This window comes from Apus apus, chromosome 6 (assembly GCF_020740795.1).
Source record: "Apus apus isolate bApuApu2 chromosome 6, bApuApu2.pri.cur, whole genome shotgun sequence".
Classification (NCBI taxonomy): domain Eukaryota; kingdom Metazoa; phylum Chordata; class Aves; order Apodiformes; family Apodidae; genus Apus; species Apus apus.
In genome coordinates, this window is record NC_067287.1 from 1622639 (window position 1) to 1642398 (window position 19760).

The 19760-nt window shown below is 52.4% G+C and overlaps 1 long non-coding RNA gene across 2 annotated transcripts; it reads right to left on the reverse strand.

Moving 5' to 3' along the window:
• Positions 1–11483: 11483 nt before the first annotated feature.
• On the reverse strand, positions 11484–19437 carry LOC127386468 (uncharacterized). 2 transcript variants are annotated; one of them, XR_007889904.1, is made up of 4 exons: positions 17600–19437; positions 15300–15983; positions 12812–13231; positions 11484–11767 (listed from the first exon to the last, which is right to left on the reverse strand). It is a non-coding gene; the product is annotated as an uncharacterized LOC127386468 (long non-coding RNA). The 2 variants fall into 2 exon arrangements; XR_007889903.1 differs by lacking the exon at positions 11484–11767 and adding an exon at positions 12192–12533.
• Between the last annotated feature and the right edge of the window lie 323 nt (positions 19438–19760).

The window sequence follows — 19760 nt, forward strand, 5'->3', positions numbered from 1 at the left end:
TTTGCTCTCCCAGCCCCGTGCTGAGCACTGGCTGCTCTCCAGGCTCACCCAGCAAGGCCTCACCACACCCCGGGGGGCTCCCAGCTGCCTGAAGGTGAGCACTGCAGACCCCGAGTCACCCACCCTCACCCTCAGCTCCCTTCCCATCCCAGCAGAAAACATGGGGCTTAAGCCTCCCAGGCACAAGCTGTGCGGCGTAGGGAGGTGTTACTTGCTTCTTGCTGCGTGCGGGAAGGTGAGCATGACACAGCTTCACAAATAAATTCACATTTCACCGTTAACTACCCTCAATGACAAACTTACTCCAGCCTGAGGAGTCCCAGCACTTGCCCAGTCAATAACCCCCACCACGGAAGCACTCAGTTTTCTGAATCCAAGGGGAAATCATCTCAGCATCTTTAAGTCTCTCTGGACAAAGGGAAACTTCTGGGGACCGGGAAGCTGCTGCTGGCCACACATACCTGGGAAAGGTTGGGATAATTGCAGGACAAACTGGATTCTTTGGTTTGAATTTCGGCAAGAAGCCAAGGGCAGCTCCAAACCATGCCATGAGGCATATTCAGCTCAAAACAAGACTTGCAAAGTTTTTAATGAAACTAACCATCCGTACGTATGGCAACTGTTTGAGAACAGTGCAGCCGTGCAAAGGAAAGGAATTCTTTCAAGAGAACTAGAGGATTTCTGAGCAATTTGTTGTAGTCTGTAACTGGGATGTCAACATTTGCAAACGCCAAAATTAGTGTGGTAGCATTGCTGAATGAAAAAGTTACTTAGATGGCTCACGCTTAAGCACAGATTATTCTAGGATAAAAATTAATAAAAGAGACCTGAGCTTTTACATTTATTTATTTAAACTTAATAACCAGCTACACAATGGGTAATTTACAGAACTCATCCCAGGCACCCGGGCGAGTGACACTGGGTGATGCCACCAGGGATGTCACTGTCTGTGCCAGGGTTAATGGCTGTACCAGCTCTGCAAGGGCTCTGTGCCACGGGGGCTTGTGGAATTTCACTGGCGAATGAGACAAATACTTCTCAGCCTTTGCTGGAGCTAACTGGTCCCTCTGCTTCTCACCAAATTCCCCACATTAAAACTAAGCTGGAAGCTTAGGGCTGATCCTCTCTTCAGCTCCCCTGAACCAGCATCTACTTCTCTATCTACGGAAGAAACTCCGGAGGGAAAAGAAGATTGTTTTACACTCATTTTCTCCCAGTGCTCAGCATTTCCAGAGGGAGCCTGAGCTGACATTTCCGTGAAGTTCCAGCTGATCTGGTACCACGTTCTTCAAGCTGAGGGTCAGTGTCGGGCTTTAATGAATAGCCAGGTCCTGGCTCAGCAGTGGCAAAGGTGCTGCTCATTCAGAACAAAGATGCACTGCCCCCATAAAGCCACTGGGAGGGCTGGGCACTGTGCTCTGCAGGAGAGGTTATCGATGGCAGCACAGGAGCAGCTGCCCCGGCCTAGCAGACTGCAGAGGGCTTTTTCGGTAATAAATACAAATAAAATCATCATAGGCTGCTTTCTGAGAGCTCCCTTCTCAAGGAAAATCAGCTTCTGCAGGGATTTCCTGATGATGGGAAATAAAAGACTGGGTAGTCTCTGTCCTCATGCACACCCACTGCTCAAGAAGAGACAGCTTCACTTGGGTTCATCCTCTTTTACCTAGTAGAGCATATCTGCTATCTCCTTCAGTGCCTATTAGTCCTTTATTTATAGCAATTTCTTACAAGTACCAGGAACCTGCCTTATGTAGCCTCAACAGATTGTGGAATTAGGTTGCAAAATAATGGTCAGGCCTGTTAGCCTTAGTGTTCTTGTGGGTTGTCTCAGAACGGCACGTGTTTTGGCTGAGATTTCATTAAATACAAATCTAAAAAAACACCTGGAACCCGAAAAGTTTGTGGTCCTTCTGAAGGACCTCACTGATTGCTGCATTGACACCTTTTCTGCAGCCAGCTGTACCTCAGCACATAGAAGCTGCTCAGCTTTGATCCTACCTTCTGCCACGTAGGTGGGCACGTCTGCCTGACTTCCACTCGCTCGTGTCGTGCCTGTGTCCACATCCTCATTGCTCAATTGCTGCTTCTGCATCTTGTGCTGAGATCTGAGCTTGTGATAACAGATGGAAATGCTCAGTCCCGGCACACCGAGTTATTCGGTTCACATCTTATTAGCCCTCTGATTTTTCTCTGTCTGCTGGAAATTAAATTATTAACTTTGAACCTGATTTCCTTGCAGCAGCGATGCTGGGGTTTAACTGTGCTGACGTCCTTGGCCTTCCTCCCAACACTTGCAGCTCAGCTGCAGCTTCATCAAAGCAAACTGCGACGTCAACAGCGATGAGATCAGCCCCCAGCTTCTGCTCAGGACCCCTCCTCCACCAGCAGCAAGGGCTCAGCATCACACCCAGATCTCCTGCGGGAGGGTGGACGGAGTTACACCCACTATGATCCAAGACCAGTCGATCCTTTCAGCCTGGCTGCTCCTTCCCAAGGCACGGGGACACCTCTGAGCCTGTGGCACTGGACTGACCCGCCGGGGTGCCAGCCCAGCACCCAGCCTGTGGTGACACGCGGTGACACGCCAGAGGGTTACGTGCCACCTACATGATATGGCTCTTTCTCAGCTTTGGGAACTGCCACGTGGAAATACTTAGCATGATGATTCCACACCACCACCACCACCTTTCTCCTGACTTCTTATTTGTCCCTTAAAAACAGGCAGGTTTAACTGGGAAGTGAGGGCAGCCTGGCTGCTGGAGAGCAGGTCGGGGCTGTCACTAGTGCAGCCAGTGTGATTTTTATAGGAACCTCGAGCAGGTGAGTTCAGTAGAAAAGCTGCAGCCCTGGCAAACAGCCCTGTTTCTGCCCCTCCTGGCTTACTGACCTGGATTTCAGGGAGGTGAATCAAGGCCTCCAAACCCATTTGCCATTTCTCCGTGGGGCGCACGCCTGGTTCTTCTGCCTGCCCACCAGGCTGAAGGCAGAGCTGTGGAGTCAGCCTGTCCCACCTGACTGGCTCAAGGGCAGGGCTTGGGCTGAGGGCATTATGTGATGGCTTCAGGTGGGGACCCTGAGCCTGGTGCTGTCCTTAAATGCTTGTGCCTGGTCCTGGTCCCTACTGTGGCCACCTGTTAAACCCAGCATGGAGGCTGGTGGGCAGCCCGTGCCAGAGTGGTCTTTTTTTTTTTTTCCTCCTCCTTTTCCCTTGTTTTCCCTTATGCAAAGGAAGGGGTGAGCAGTTGTGACCCTTTCCCTCACCTCCAGAAGGAAGCCTGGTAGGAAGAGCTGGTGCAGGATCACAAGACTGCAATGGCAGCCTTGTGATCTTTGCAGCAGCTTTTTCATCAGTCCTGCCTGGACTCCCTGTCTCACAGCACCTTCCACCTCCACAAACATGCTGTGGCTGCACAGGCTGAGGGCTGCATTTGAGGGAACACATCTCTTGCCTGCAGACCCATCCCTGAACATGTATGCCCCATCCCTGGCAGTGTTGAAGGGCAGGTTGGATGGGGCTCTGAGCAACCTGGGCTGCTGGGAGGTGTCCCTGCCCATGCAGGGGGTTGGGACTAGATGATCTTTAAGGTCCCTTCCAACCCAAACCAGTCTGTGACTCTATGATTCTATGACCCAGGTGGCCCTCAGAAGCACCATATGGTTCAGATGGACCTTGGGGAAGGATGCACATGGGATCCTCACTTTCCTCTGCCCAGCATGGACCAGCATTACTCCAGCCCCAGATCAGCACTGGAATAGCTCCTGGGAAAACACCTCCAGCCTCCCAGCAAGGAGCAGAGGAGGGGTTCTGCAGGCCATCCTGCTCCATCCCACTGGATCACAACCCTGGATCTTGGCAGGCAGGGACAGTGTGGGATCCTCTTCATTTCTGAAGGTGAGGCCAGGCTGTTTCAGCAAAACTGGGATTGTTCTCCTCAGACAAGTGCAAACCTGCCTGGCACCACAGGCTGCTGAGGACCCAGTCCAATTTATTTTTAGCAAAGCACAGAATATTTTTCTTCTCCGGATGGCTAGTCTGAATTATTTGCTACAGTTTGGAGAAAAAATCAGTTACAGAAAACAGCACGAGCATTTGTTCTGTGGGATGGAGTACACAGTGTACCTGCTTTTAAAACATGTCCCTGAGGGAGGCACTTCCAAACACAGGATGCTCGCTCATCTGTTACACTTCTTCAAGAAATTAAAGCCATTTAAGGCCAAAATAGTCCATGTGCTGAAAATGAGAGGGCACAGATTTGTGATCCTCCCTCAGTCTGGGCATTAGAGAAGCTCCCAGGACTGCCTGGGAGATATTTGGACAGTGCTGGGCAGGTTTGCTGCTGGGCTGGGCTGCCTGATGCAGGAGGTGAGCTCTTGAGCAGGGTCTGGACACCAACTTCTGGCTCAGAGCCTGAAAACTTGCTCAGAAGAAAGCAAACTCTCTTCAGGGAGACCTTATAGCACCTTCCAGTACCTAAAGTGAGCCTACAGGAAAGATGGGGAGAGACTTTTCACCAGAGAGGGCAATGATAGGACAAGGGGCAATGGCTTTAAACTGAAAGAGGGGAGATTTAGGTTAGAAATCAGGAAGAAATTCTTCCCCATGAGGGCAGGAAGCACTGGAACAGGTTGTCCTGGGGGTTGTGGCTGCCCCCTCCCTGGAGGTGTTGAAGGGCAGGTTGGATGGGGCTTGTGCAGCCTGGGCTGGTGGGAGGTGTCCCTGCCCCTGCAGGGGGTTGGGACTAGATCATCTTTAAGGTCCCTTCCAACCCAAACCATTCTCTGATTCAAACAGCAAGCCCACAAGAGCTGAGCAAAGGGGACATGGGGACACAGGGCACCCCACAGCCCTCGCCAACATCAGGGGGCTCCAGCCCACAGCAGTGCTCACTGGAGGAGCCCCCAGCTCATGCCATTCCAGACTGGGATGGTGAGAAGAGCCTGTGATGCTCCCAAATAATCTGTGGGATCCTCATGGTCAGGCTCATGCCATCTCACTCCCGAGCCAATGCAACACCAGTGTTATTTTCTGGTGTGATGCACCCTGGCCGGGAGGGAGCCCATTCATGACTTATTGGCAGGAAGGCAAGCAGACAAAACACAACTTCTGAATTCCCAGAAAGGCAAAGAATTGCAAATGCTAATGGAACTGAGATGATGGAGCAGAAAATAATGGTAGGGAGTGAGTCAATATTTAATACAGCTTATATCTGAGTGTAAGGCAGCACTTCCTGGCCTGGGATGGAGACAGAGGAGAGACTAGATGCATATCTCTATCTGTCAGCTCTAAACTGGCTGTAAAAACTGTACCTAGGACAGCTTAGCTACATTTTTTAAGACGAGCGACATTTTCTAACCTTTGTGGCCTGTTGTTACTGACTGGAAAAAGATTTTTCTCTCTCTCCCCAGCAGAGTTCCCAGTGTGCAAAGTGCAGGGGCCGTGGTCCTGCCTGCTCCTCAGCCCCCAGGGGCTGGTGGCTCCCAAGGACAGCTGTGGGACAATGCCAGCCTTTGTACCCATGGCAGGGGAACAGCTCGGTGTGCTCCCACCCGGGCTTCCAACAGAAACCCTGCACAAGTTTCCATTGTTTTTCCACCAGAGGCTCTTGACAAAGAACTCCCAAGGATGGTTAGGCAAGAGGAATAAAATTAATTTAATTTAAAATGTTTTTCGGCTGATAGAAGCTGTTGAGAGGCCTTGAATGGGTTTCAGAACTCATGAGAAAAATATGGATTTCAATTTAAGGGGTGGATTAATAGCATTTGTCTCCCAGCAAGGCAGGGGGAGGGTTTGCAGGAACGGGCGTTGGGCAGTCCCTGGAAACACCTTTCCCAGACCTCACCTTTTCCAGCCTGTTTGCAGATCCCCCCAGCTCTCCATGTGCTGATGTAAGGCTGTGGTGGGAGCTTCCCCAGCCCTGAGCTCCCCTCGCCGGGGCTGAGCTCACTGAACACATCTAGCTGGAGATGACCCTGCTCTGAGCAGGTGACCTGTAAAGGTCCCTTCCGAACCATTCCATGATCATGGAAAGATGGGGCGTGGGGTCTCTGCATCTTGCTGTAGTCTCTTGAGGTCCCATCTGGTCCCACGGTGTGTGTAGGGCCACTAGGAGTGGATAAGTGGTGGCACAGGCTTCACAGGTGGGATTTTCACCAAACTGGTGTGGCTGTCTTAACCTCTGGGGACCTGTTTGTAGGGGACACTGGTACGAGATTCATCAGCCTCAGCTGATGGCTTTTCCAGGAGCAAAAAGCACTGCCATGCCAGCTCAGGTCCATGAGTCTGGAGTTTCTGAGCTGCCTGGTGAGCTTGCTGGGACCTGGGCACTTGGGCAACTCATTGCTTCACTCCTGCCCCATGGCTACCAGGCAGGGACATGGATGGGTCCCTTTCCCTCCAGGTCCCACAGCATTTTGTTCCGGTGCTAAATTAAATGCAAGGTCAACAATGCAGGTTTTCCCAGAAAGCAGAACTTTCCCCTTTCCAACCAGCTCTAAACATCTCTGCTTCCATTACAAAACAAGGGCAACAAGAGTTCACACTGAATTATTTACTGCCTCAGTGAGGCAGGGGACTGAAGGCAGGCTGGCTGGCTTTGGCTGAACCCAAGCAAGAGTGAAGTGATGTTAGAGGCAGGGAGGGTGAAGGTGACTTGCTGCATCCTTAATAGGTTTCTCAAGAAACCAGCTGCGAGGGTTTGGAGGTACCAGCTGAATCGAGTTCCAAAGTCCCCGTTGCTTTCTGCCCCCTGGACAGCTGTGGCTGATGGTTACAGGTGTGTGTGTGTGGTGACTCCACCGTGGGGACCAGCACAGCCTTGGGAGGGCACATCCCAAACCCTCCTGCATCTGGATACACGGTTGTGGTGTTGGTTAGCTGGGGTTCAGGGACACCTTCCCTACCTCAGGGCACCTTCTGTGCCTGCAGCTGCACCAGCCAGCACCATGGCACCAGCTTTGCTGAGCTTCCAGAGGCGTGGGGATGGAGCAGTCCTCTCCCTGCTCACACCCCTCCTGTTTCTGACTCAAGCAAGGAATATAAACCACTAAAGCCCAGCTCTGGATCCCACCGCATGCTCTGCCCTGCCAACCAGCAGCAGCTGCACAGCCAGAAAGGCTGCACCTCCTCCTTGACTCTCTGCACTTGGGGAGCCAAGGCAGAGGAGCTGGCAGTGCTGCCTCCCTGGGGACAGAGCCATAGGACACAGGACACACTTCTCCCCGTTGTGAGGAGCATAATTAACACACACTTCCTAGAAAACCAGACAGGGTGACAAATGGAGCCTCCTCTTTGCATGGCGTGAAACTCAGGCTAAACCAAGATGTGTGTGTGTGTGTCTGTGCCTGTTGTATATTTTCTGAGACACGTGCCCGCATTTGCATGCATGTTAGAACAACAACCTTTTTAATGTTCCAAAGGAAATGAAGCTGTTGCTAGAGAAAATATTTTACAGATGGATAGCAGCCACTTCATCCCTTTGGCTGGTGGCTGAATGCTTGCCTTGCAAATCATATCATTCAGCCACAAAACCAGGCCAAGCTGGTAATTATTGTTTGGGATGCGAGACAGGAATTGAGTGTGACCAGTGGCCATGCAAAGTGCTAAGATGTGTGTCAGAGAAAAATGCTTATTCGGGAGGATTTTAAGCAGTGTCCTGAAACGGACTGGATCGACGTTATCCGAAGCCATTGAACGGGGCCCGTTTCCATCCCACCCCATTCCTGCCGACTCAGCTCCTCTTTGTTTTGCTTCTCCTTGCTAGCTAGAACAGAGATGCTGCAGTGCACGATTGGGTGGGTGACCTCAGTCTCAATGCCAAATGGATGACTAAAATGAACACAGAAAATACAATCCATTGTCTTCTCCCTGAAATGCCAGCTTTGTTCCACGTGGAGCTGCCGGCTTATCGGGATAACCCCTTCGATGCTGCACTGGGATTTAAACTCTGCAGTCTCAGCCCGACCATTAATTTAGGTTTTAAAAAAATAATGGTGTCACATAAGGGCTTATTTTGCACCTTGCAACTGGCAGATGAAGCGGGATGAGAAGTGGTGCAGTGCCACTCACTGAAAGCAGCTTGTCCTTGGTATGCAGAGCATGCACAGCTTGTTGCAATTCCACCCAGAATCAGGTGTTTTCATCCCTGGTTGTGGCTGAATCTGTGGGAGTGGGCTGAAGAATTTGGGGTTTTTTTATGTGTACAAAATGACAGTTTTCACTATCATGGCAATCCCTGGGCCAGGATCCCTCCAGAAGACAGCCAGAGGAGAAGGACATGGGGTATTTTATCCAGTGTCTGGGCAGCAGGTCACTCACTGCTGCACATGAGGCACTCTCAGCTCTCTCCCTTGTGAGCTCAATTCCAGCAAAACATTCCAGGCTGTGAATCCCACACGACACCTGGCGCTCCGGATTCAGGCACTTAAGCCCTGGGGAAGGGGTAATAGTCAAGCCATGCCCTCCTTGTTTCCTCTTGCCCAACCTGAGCTGCTGTTTGCTGGGCCAGCAGCTTTCCCAGATCTGTATCGGAAAACCTCATCTCTCCATGGGCTGCGAGGGAACCCAGCCTGGCTCTGTGTTGGGAAGGCCAGTGCCAGAGATGGAGGCAGAGGGACAGGAGGAGTGGTGAAAGGCTTGGAGCTGAGAGATGTAAAAGATGGGGCACCTCCACCTGGGGACACGACAAAGAGGGCAAGTGGTAGAAGTCTGTCCGATCACGGGAGGTTGCTCACTACTTCTCAAAAATTATTCAACTCTGGGATTCAAAACTGGCTTAATTCGTGGGGGAGAAGGGTTATTCAGCAGAGCAGTGCAGGTGCAATCTCACAGTGAGAAGGTTCCATCCCTGGACTGCAGGATGCTCGAGGTGGCAAATCATCAGGGCAAGAATATCTCTCTTTTTCATACATTTCCCAGTATGTTCACTACTGGCCACTTCAGAGACAGAAATCTTGCTGGACTTTTTTGGTTCTGCCATCTTTTGAACCTTAATATCTTTTCCAGCTGAAATCCCTGGCTGGTGAGTGTGGAGGGGGGACACAGCCCATGCCAAGAGGTTCTGTCATCATGTGTGTCCTTCCCTGGGGTGGCTGCCAGGTGGGAACCTGCCAGCCATTTCAGAGGGACCCAAAAGTGGACAGGTTGGGCAAGACCTCAAATCACCATCTACCAGCCAAGAAGCTCTATTATCATGATTTGTAATTCAACGAAACACAGAATTAAAAAGAGTGTGTCTATATCAGCCAGCAGCAGAATTGGTAAAGCACCTGAAAACACTTCTGGAGGTTGGTGCAGGTTTATTCTTGACATTTGGATCAAAAAAAGGCATCCTTGGGCTAGTTTTAGAAGGAGCAGGATGTAGCACAGGTCCCTGTCCGGTCTGTGCTGGGCTCTGCAGTTCATACAGCCTTGTCTTGGGCCAGAACCCTGGGCCAGTCACTGTTTGTTTGCACAGCAGGAAGGACCCTCTAAGGAACACGTCCTTCTCGGTGTCCACTCATTGTCAGGCATCCACTGAATAAAGCTCTGGCTTTTGCTAAACGCAGCTCGTGGCATTTAGGTCCTACGGGGGTTGCTGTGATTTCCCAGCTGGTCGGAAGCTCCTCCAGCTCCATCACTTGGAGCAGCACAGATGCACCTGCTGCTGCCAGGTGCTGCTGGCAGGGACGGAGCTGGGCTCCTCCCTCGACGGGCTTGAAGTCCCCTGCTCGCTTCTCTGCAAGCTTGGGAGCCTGCTGGTGCGTTTCCCGAGTGCTTTAACACGAGCCTAGCCAGATCGCTGCGAGGTCCCAGAGTGAGGACGTTTGCAGCAGCCTTCAAATGCATGTGCTGGGGGGCGAGGGGGGCTGAGCCCGGTCTGCGCGTCCCCCTCCTGAAGGCTCCTGCAGCACTCGGATACCAGATACGCCAGATAAGAGGTCTTTGTGCCAGATAAGCTGCCGCTGCGTTGACAAGGACAAGCACCGGATTTAAAGCGAGGAAGAGACAAGCCTTGTGCAAGTGGCACCACAGGAGTCCAGCTCCCGGGGTGGGCTACCAGCGCACTGCTGTCCGCCAGTCTGCTCCTGCCGTGCTCAGGACAGGCGTCCCTGCCACCCTCCTGCAGCTCAGTCCCTCGCTTCCAGGGATTATCCACAAAAGCAGCCGAGCTTTCTGCGCGCCCTGCTGCCCGAGGGCTGGGCAGGGAGCTGCCGCCGCTCGCCCACCCGCCTGCTCCCGGCCAGAGGCAGCCCTGCTCCCCTGGAGGTGCCAACCCATCCAGGTTCTCGTTTAGGAAAAACAAGTAAATAAACAGCCAGCCCACACCAGAATCCACCCTGGCAAACTCCTCCCCGTCCTCCCTCTGTGAAAAGTGGGTTCAGAAGAGTCAATGGTTTTTCATGATGTGGGTGTGATTAATGAACTTAATCACAGGACACTTTGATCCATCTCTTGTTTTTAAAGGATAGTAAAAAACAAGAAGAACTGCTACCCTTTGTGCTTTTGTAATTTTGTTAATCGTGGAAACCCGTGAGACTCTGGCATAGTCAGCACTTGCATGCATTATAAAGTGCATTTGCAAAACACAACAACACTTGCTTTTATATTCTGAAGCCAGCGAGCATATCCTAGTTGGCAGAAAGCTCAAAGGAAGTTTCTGTAGACCCAAAAATCTCGCAGGAATTTAATTAAACTTTCATCTTGGTAACACTCATACATATCTGCTGGTACAGTGTCATCTGCAAGCGAGGCTGCGTCACTGTTTATGTCTCTGGGTCTTCTCAATGGAGTTTGCTGGCCACTCGTCATCATGCCTGCCCAAATCTTCTCCCATAGCCCAGCTGGAGATGATCCTGCTTCAGCAAGGCCCCCAAATCCTCTGCTTTCCCTCTCACATTTCAACAGAATGGGGAGAAATGGCCTTTTTGAGCACCCAGGTTCACGGGGTGCTGCTGCACCCTCCTGGCCCTGCCCAAGGCGCTGCTGAGGGAGCCAAGCTTGCAGCTGGAGCAGAACCATTTGTAGCTCATTTGGGCTGTGTCGGAGCTGGGGGTGGAGGGGACCCCCTGCTGCCCCTCACATGGAGCACACCTTGCTCAGCAGCACCCGCCGGTGCCAGCGGGGACGGGCGGCACCTGCTCTGCTGGTCCCCGAGGCGGCCGAAATACAGACCCATCACTTGTCCTTGGCCTCACCTCTGCCTTTTGCCTGCCGTGTTTACACTTCCAGCTTCTTCTGAGACAATTCCAATTGCTAGATAGGAACTAGATGACCTTTGATGTCCCTTCCAACCCAAGCTGTTCTGTGATCCTATGAAGCCCTCCAGCTCGGCGCAGGGCTTTGCTCCCTGCCAGGAGCCAGCCCTGTGTGCTGAGGCCAGGCAAGACACCTGGGCAAGCCCCAGCTGAGGGTTAGCAGGGACCCAGCAGTGCCCCTAGAAAGCAGACAGAACATTTATGTAAAGGGAGGAAATGCAGACTGGATTTAAAAATTACACTTTTTTAATTAGTAAATACTTCACTGAAGAACAGTTTCCATTGGCAAGGACGTGACTCCTCATTGCTTGGGGGATTTAAAACCAGACTGCTCTCTGCTCCAGAAGAGTGCTATAAGCAACAGTTCTTTGCTTATAATGAACTGGAAATACTGGCAAGTCTCCATCTCCTCCAAATATTTTCCCTTGTATCTTCAGAGGTTAAAATAAATTATTCTGAGATGTAACAGATGTAGAAGGCAGTCAGTGATCTTCCTCGAGCTTTTTGCAGGGAGTTTTCTTTCCCCCCAAGCCTGTAAGAAGCAGCAATGGTTAAATGTTTGTTCTCTCCTGCCCATGGGATCTCCAGGGCATCCCCTGTGATGGAGCAGCTCTTTCTAAAGCATGGTGGTGGGACCTGCCTGGTCTCCAGAGCTCCATCCTGTCATGAACCCACACAAGGTAAACTTCATTGCCTGCCCTGCCAATCATGCAAATCACTCCTGCACATGAGCACTAGCATTAATGAAGCTACTAGAAAACCTGGCTGTAACAGTGGAGTCCTTCTAGCAACCTTCTGCGATGCATTAACATCAATAATTGCAATAATGATGCAGGTTGGTCAGTAGGCAGGGCCAGGTCCTGCCCAGAGCATGAGCCTGGAGGAGTTCAGCTGAAGCCCAGAGTGGGACTTTGAAGTAGTGTGGGTGCAACCGAAACAGGACCTGTAGTGCCTTAACCACAGGGCTACTTCACACACCCCCTTTTTGAACAGGGTGAGGATTTTTAGGTAGTCACTAAATGCATGTGATCCTGTATGGCCCAACAGCCACCCCAGCACCTGCTCTCCTCCATGGCCAAGCCAGCCAGTCCCACTGTGTCCTGCAGAAAACACCATGCAACGCTCTTTGTGGAGCAGCCATGAAATAACATCTTCTTAAACATTAAGAAGACTCAGGCAGTGCATTATTTCAACTCGTAACTTACTCATTATACTCATTTTTCGAGGTTCTGGCAAGGCAGAATGGTCTGGGTTTGAACAGGAACCAGAGGGATGGTGTTCCAATGACCCGCCCAGCGCTGGATGGGGAAACACAGGGCGTGAGAAGTGGATGAACAGGAAGGATTTGGTGATGCCAAGAGGTCTGGATCAGGCATTTACACATGCACAGGCTTCTCTTGGAAAGGCAGTCCAGGGAAACCTGCCTCCCCTCTCCTGGCTGCAGCAGGCAAAGCCTGGCAAAGTGCAGTCGTGCTGGCAGAAACGGTGCTTTTTCTCTTAATTAAATAACTCCTGATAAATCAAGGTCCTTTGGAAACAGCTGGCTGTGCCACTGGGCTATTTCACACACACTTACCTTGCCTATGTATTCCAGCTTGGATGTGTTTAGAAATAAAGGCAAAACACCAGGTGGACTTGTGTGACTTCCTGGAGATGCTCACTGGAGACAGGAACTGGGGGGGTGTGCGATGGCTCAGTACACAAAACTACATCCATTATAAAGAAAGATTCGTGATTTTTAGAATTAGAACAGAGTCACCTTAGGGTTTACAGTTACAAAACACAGTAAAATGTGTTGAAGCAATAAATTAATGAGCCCCAGCATCTGGAGGAGGTCTCAGAGCAGGAGGGTGTGGGTTGGTCACCGCCAGGAGGGGTGACACTCACCCCTGGTTTGTGCCGTGTTGGTTTTCCAGCGGCGCTTCATCCACGGAGGAGTAAGGACCTCAGATGTTTTGGGGAAGGGAAACGTTCCGGTTCTCGCCCTCTCTTTTATCTACATGTAAAGAAAAAAAAAAAGCAAACTCAGGCAGTCGTGAGGTGAGCAGCCCTGGTTCAGAGGCAGGGAGGGAGCAGGCAGCCTGCCGGGATGCAGCCGCCCCAGGAGCGTCTCGCTCCGAACTCACGGCTGTGGTTGCCCATGAGTGAGTTCAAAGCTGTAGCCTCTTCTGATGACATAAACAAAATGGGCAGCAGCAGCCTTTCTATAACTTAAACAAGCCCTCATTTCCCTCGGCCCTCTTCTTTTTTTTGCTTTTTTTTTTTTTTCTTTTTCAACAAACACCAGAAGCCTCTTCTGTAGAAAAATGAGAATCGCCGGTGGCCAGCCCAGCAGATTTGGTCTTTGGTCCGTGTCTTAAGGGGGTGTTAGCGTTGGCTGCTGCTGCAGCAGGGGCAGATGGCTGTCCACCCAGGGTAGTTGGCATTTCCTCACACTCAGACACAGTGTCTGCAGGTGCCCAGTGACCCCGGCCACTTTTTGACTTGCCAACTCATTGCTCCGTACCGAGCGCCCAACACCGACTGCAGTGCAAGTACTGAGCAGGAAATACTGCAATGGCTCTTATCAGGATTCATCAATTAGACTAAGCTGTAATTATGTTGCCTTCTATTATGTTGCCTTGTTCTCCATCACATGGAGTTCTGCATGGGAGCTCTGCTACTGGTTGTCCACCACAGACTGTGTGGAGGCTTCCCATCCTCTGCCTTTGGCCCTGGACATGAATGAAGGAGATGGACCTGCTGGAACAAGTCAAGAGGCCACAAGGATGATCTGAGGGCTGGAGCAGCTCTGCTCTGGAGACAGGCTGAGAGAGATGATACTGTTCAGCCTGGAGAAGAGAAGGCTCCAGGGAGACCTTAGAGCACCTTCCAGTGCCTGAAGGGGCTCCAGGAAAGCTGGGGAGGGACTTGGGACAAGGGCAGGGAGGGATGGGATGAGGGGGAATGGCTTTAAAATGGAAGAGGGGAAATTGTGGTGAAACATTAGGATGAAATTCTTTGCTGTGAGGGTGGTGAGACCCTGGCCCAGGTTGCCCAGGGAAGCTGTGGCTGCCCCATCCCTGGCAGTGTTGAAGGGCAGGTTGGATGGGGCTTGGAGCAGCCTGGGCTGGTGGGAGGTGTCTCTGCCCATGGAGGGGGGTTGGAACTGGGTGATCTTTAAGGTCCCTTCCAGCCCAAACCAGTCTGGGATTCTATGATCCTTGAAGGAATCAAGGGTGCTGAGGTTGAGTGCTCCTTGGGACAGAAAAGCCTGGGCAAGCAGCTCGTGCTACTGACTCATGTACAGGTCCAGCCCACTCACCCACTGCTGCCCCTGGTTATTTATTGATCGTCCTGCTCTTTTTGCAAAATGGCCCATGAATAACTTCAGAACTTCCCCAAAACGTTCCCGTTTGGTAAGTCCAGCCGGGGCTGGCAGGGCCTGTCTCTGCCTCCCCAGCAATTCCAGCTTTCCAACTGCGAGACCATCAGCAGGAGGAGGGGAGACCCTGCATCCCAGCTCGGGTGGCACAGGTGCTTGAATGGGCTGTTTGGGTGAACAGCCCCACAACAAACATGTTTGCTGCAGTCTCTGTGCCGTTAAGGAACAACATCAAACTCAGCTGAAGTGATTCCCCATATTCCAATTAATATTTAGGAAGCTCTGCTCGACTGACGTGTGAATGCAGCACCAAGGGGGAGGAGGTTAGCTCAGAACAAATGAACTTTCTATTTTTAAAAACTAGAAAATAAATTTAGGAGGGCTTTTCTTAACTGAAGACAAAATGTGTGCTGGGTTTACAGCAACAGAGGGAATTCTGCACTTTGAGCTCCCGGGATGGGTGATGGAAACACTATTCCCAGGCCACATGTGTGATCTTGCCCTCCTCGGTGTCTCCTTGAATTTAAAATGATCTGTTTATGAGGTTAGAAACAGTTTGGCAACTTATTATTTTGCACTCATAAATCTTTTTTTTTTTTCTCATCTGAGGATCTCAGGGTAGTTTATAAACATGAAGGAAGCCACAAAACACCCAGGCAGGGCCTCTCCTATCATACTTGCCCAACGAGTGTGCACTCACAAGCAGCTGGCCCAGGTCGGCACGGGAGAGGACGATGCCCTGCAACGTGGGGTGTTGAGTTTCAGTCATCTCGGGGGAAGATTTGAAAGGGATACAAGAAAAAAAAAATCAAAAGCAAGATAGGAAAACCGAAGGAAACATTTTCTTAGAGGCGCTTGAAATGGGACATCCAGGAGATCTTCTCCACCACACCAGTCGCTGTGTCCTGGAGCCACCGGGACAAACCTCTGCTCTTGCACAGCAGGATCCTGCTGTGAGCTGGGCACACACCTAGGAGCAAGGGAAACTTCTGCTCCCCATCACTCCCCCAGGCACCATTCACACCCTCTGGAGGTTGACCCTGGAGGAAGCTGAATTCTGCAGAAAACATCCCAAAAGACAAGCTGCTGCCAGCCAGAGGGGTCAGGGAGCAGGACCAGCAGCTGCCTTGGCATCTGTCCCCCCATGAAGCTGGCTGCCAGCCTGTTCCTAGCCACCATCCCTGGGTGGGAACAGGCAGGCACTCACCTCTCCTCTGTCCTGCTTTTATTGTCAGTCTTGGGAGCATCTTGTGAGCCTTCCCCTCTGGAGGTGCCTCTTGATCCATCCTGCTCTCCTGCTGCAGATCTTTAAATACATTGTAGGGGCAGGGATGGGGCCAGCACTGTGTGAGTCTTTATTTAAGTATCTCCCACTTTAATCATGCTGTCATTGGGAAAAAAAAAAAAAGAGTATTTGATACCATTTAGGAGAGAAAAGGAGTGAATGGGTCAACACTTTATAAAAGTCCAGGAAGTGCCACATTTCAGGTAAAACTGTAATTTGCCAACAATATCAACCACAGCTCTGCAAGGGAGAACAGCCCTGACCAAGCAGGCAAGGGGTTAATTCTGCCCCGCTTGCTAACATGTCTCATGAGCTCCCCAGTCTCTCTTTGACATGGTTTTGTTTTGATTTGTTCTGTTTTTCTGTGGGAGCACTGGAACAAGGCTGGCAGCACAAACCGGACACGTTTTGTAATTGGGAATCAGCTGATTGCTGCACATCCAGGGAATGTGCACGATGGCGTAGGTGTCTGACACAACGACTGCCTGTCTGGGGTGTAGCTGCTGTGCTCTGTCCTCTCCAACATCTGTCCAGGTGGCTGTATGCCTTCAGAACTAATTAAAAATGTACATTTGCATATTCTAGACTGTCGTGTTAATTATACATGCTTCAAGGCACAGCATGTCTGGAGAGGCAGACTTGTGTCAGGATGAGTATCCCAGAATAACGTGCAGTCTCAATACCAAGTTCTGAATATTTGCAGCCACAGCTCTGAAAAGCACCAGCCAGGCTCCTAGGAAGTTCTTAAAAATGATTTATTTGGGGATCTGTCAGTCGTGGAGGAGCATAAAGCTGGAATTGTCCCAGCCTTGCCAGCAGTTCCCACTCTGTGCCCAAAGGCAGGCACTGGAAGGACAGACCGGTGAGAGGGAGCATCTGATCCCAAAGGGTGAGACAATGGGGATTGCCTGATGGCCACATTCCTCTCTGGTGGACATTCATCCGGACATGGGGACGTGGCAGGGAGACCATTTGCCTCCACAGGGGGGGGCAAAGCTGTTGATAAAACCTGGGGCTCTGGTTAGTATCTCCTGACGCACGGGGAGGGGGTGCAGGAGGTCCCCACAGGACCCACCACCGAGGCCAGTTTACTGGGGCATTAACCCACCCACCAAAACTCTCCTTTCCTCCTGAGTGCTGGCTGGGGGGCACATGTGGGGGGGTGGGTATGATGGTCCCAGTGTAAGCCCAGACAGTGGGTGGGTGCTGTGCATGAGAGGAGTGGGGAAAAGTAGGATACATCAGTTGTTGGCTGCCTAACCTCTCTTTCTCTTTAAAGTAAGGAAGAAGGGTGTAACAACAGGTGCAAGAAAATGAAATCCATGATTAGAAAAATAAATGTATTCCAGTTAACATCAACTTGTTTCCACGCGTGCTGCAAGAGCTGCACATGAAAAAGCGTCTGAGATGCTTTTAGGAGGAAGCTTGAGTGCCTGAGCTGAGTAACAAAAGCCAAAGAAAACAACAATGAATCAAAGCCTTCAAACAGCAAGGGTATGCTCCATTTAAGCGGCACCAGGCTGCGTGTACAGTAAAATCTGTTATTAAAAACACTCCAGCCTGGCCATGCCTGTTGCATGCAGCCTCGTGTCTCATGCAGGGGCAGGATGAGTGCAGAGTCAGGCCCTGGGCTGAGCAGAGAGCTGTGAAACCACGGAGCTGTGAGGCTCTGCCCCTCGCCGCTGCCTTCGCCCCAGCGCAACCAGAGCCCTCACCTACATCTTCAAATGATTTACACAGAATTATTTCCAGCATTTCTGTTTATCCAGTTTTTCTCTGCCTGCAGGACTCCTGGCACAGGACACCAAGGGGAGAGCCCGTTATAAAAAGAGGGGGAAAAAAAACATGTCAGTAAACCAGAGTAACCGAGAGGGCAGCTGGGGAAAGACCGCGGAGCCAGGAGCCTTAGCAAGTCCCTTCGTCAGGAAAAAGCCTCCCAAGAGTTACCCAATTTTTCTGAAAGCAGCCACTTTGGGCAGTCCTCATCTCCAGGAGGTGCAACAGAGCTCAGATGTGTTGTCCCACCAGGGCCAGACCAAAAAAAAAAACAAAACAAAGCCAAACAACTGGAGCCGACGGAGACGCGTGACATGTGACTCAGTCCTAAGGTGACAAAAAGGAGGTCACAGGATTTGAAGAACTTGGGAGAAACTCTCCAAGGATCTGCATGTGCAGCTGCTGTGGTTGCTGCACCACATGTGACCCTGCGGGGAGGAAGGGAGTGGAAGTTAATAAAAGGGAAAAGTCATTGTCTGGAATGACACAGAACCCATCTCAACTCCCTGCTTCAGCCAGACGGCATCAGCGCTTCTTGCGCTTCTGTACAAGCTGATTCGTCCTCCCCCTTTAAAGCAATTAAAACAAATTAGCGCCGTTTGTATTCACGACGTGAGGTTGTAAGTTTCAGCGTAATTAGGAAATTTAAGGCTGAGGGGAAGGCGCTCCGTTTTGCCCCCAAAAAAAGTGACAGAAACGAGTTCAATTTCCAGCCGTGGTCACCTCGGGGTGGGGAGCGACGCCACCGTGAGACGCCGGTGCCACCTGCAGGCTGCTTCCCACCGGGAAAACGGGAACAACACGGGAACTCTCCATCCCAGGGCTGCCTGGGCAAGGCATCCGCTCATGGAGCTTAAATCATAAAACAGGAGCCCAGCACGCTTGATCATCCCGTCATTGTAGACCCCAGGAGGGTAAAAAACCCCACTTGCGGTGTAGAAAGCGTTGAAGAAAGATGAACTCTGCCGTCACTCCGGGAGAAACGTCTGGGCGTTCTTCAAACGACATTCAATGTCCAACCTCTAGCTCGTTACAAAATAAGCGAAAGGTATTTTGCACAAGTCCGAGTGAAAGTTCGGTGTATTTCATACTCGCACACGGCAGATGAGGAACGAAATGTGGCTCCAGAAACCTGAGGTGAGCGGGCAGGGCGATACCAGCGAGCCACACGGACACCTTTCGGGAGTCCTGTGGGCGCTTTGGGGATCCCTGCCCCTGTGACCGGCGCTGCCAGGCTGCTGGGCCTGGCTGTCCCGCGAGTTCTCTCCTCGAAGGAACTCGGTGACTCCACCGGGATGATCACTAAGGCCCACGACTAAGCCCCGAGACGCGGCTCTCAAACGTCTGACCGAGCCTGTTCCAGCAAGCAGACGATGCTGGGGACCAAAGGGCTGAACTGACAGGGCGGGAGGCGTGAGCTGACTGCAGGTCTCCATCCCTCCTCCTCCTCAGGGACAGCGGGCACACCCAGCAAGCAGCTCCCACGCAGCTCTTGGCAAGAGCCCACGCAGCCTGTAGGGAGGTGGGGAAGCCCTGCCGGCTGCTGCGGGGGCCGCTCCCCTCAGCTACACACCCCCGGCTCCCACAGGCCCTGCCCTCGCAAGCCCGGCCAGCCACCACCTCCTCACACCCCGTGCGGCGGCGAAGCCGGGCGGCGGTTCACCTCGCGTTTCGCCACCGGCGGCCGCAGGGGCAGGAGGGCGAGGGACGGGACAGGACAAGACGGGCCGAGCCGGGCCGGGCCGGGCCGCCCCCGCCTCAAGATGGCGCCCGGGCCGCCCCGAGCGAGCGAGCGGCGGGCGAGGCGGGGTCCCCGCAGCCCCTCCCCCCGCCAGGCCCCCTCCTCGCCGGGCTGCCCGAGCGGCCGCCTGCCTCCGCCGCGCCGCCGCCGCGCCCCGCCGCCCGTCCCGCTCCTCCCCGCTCCTCCCCGCCTTGCCGGGCGTTACCGGCCGCTGGTCGTGCCCCGCGTCCCGCGCGCCTGGATGGCTGGTGGCGGCGGGGCAGCCGCTGGGTTTCCTTCGTGAGGAGGGCAGGCGCGGCGGGGGCAGGCGCGGGGGCCTGGCGGGCGGCGGAGCGGGGCCGGGGCCGGGGCCTGGCGGG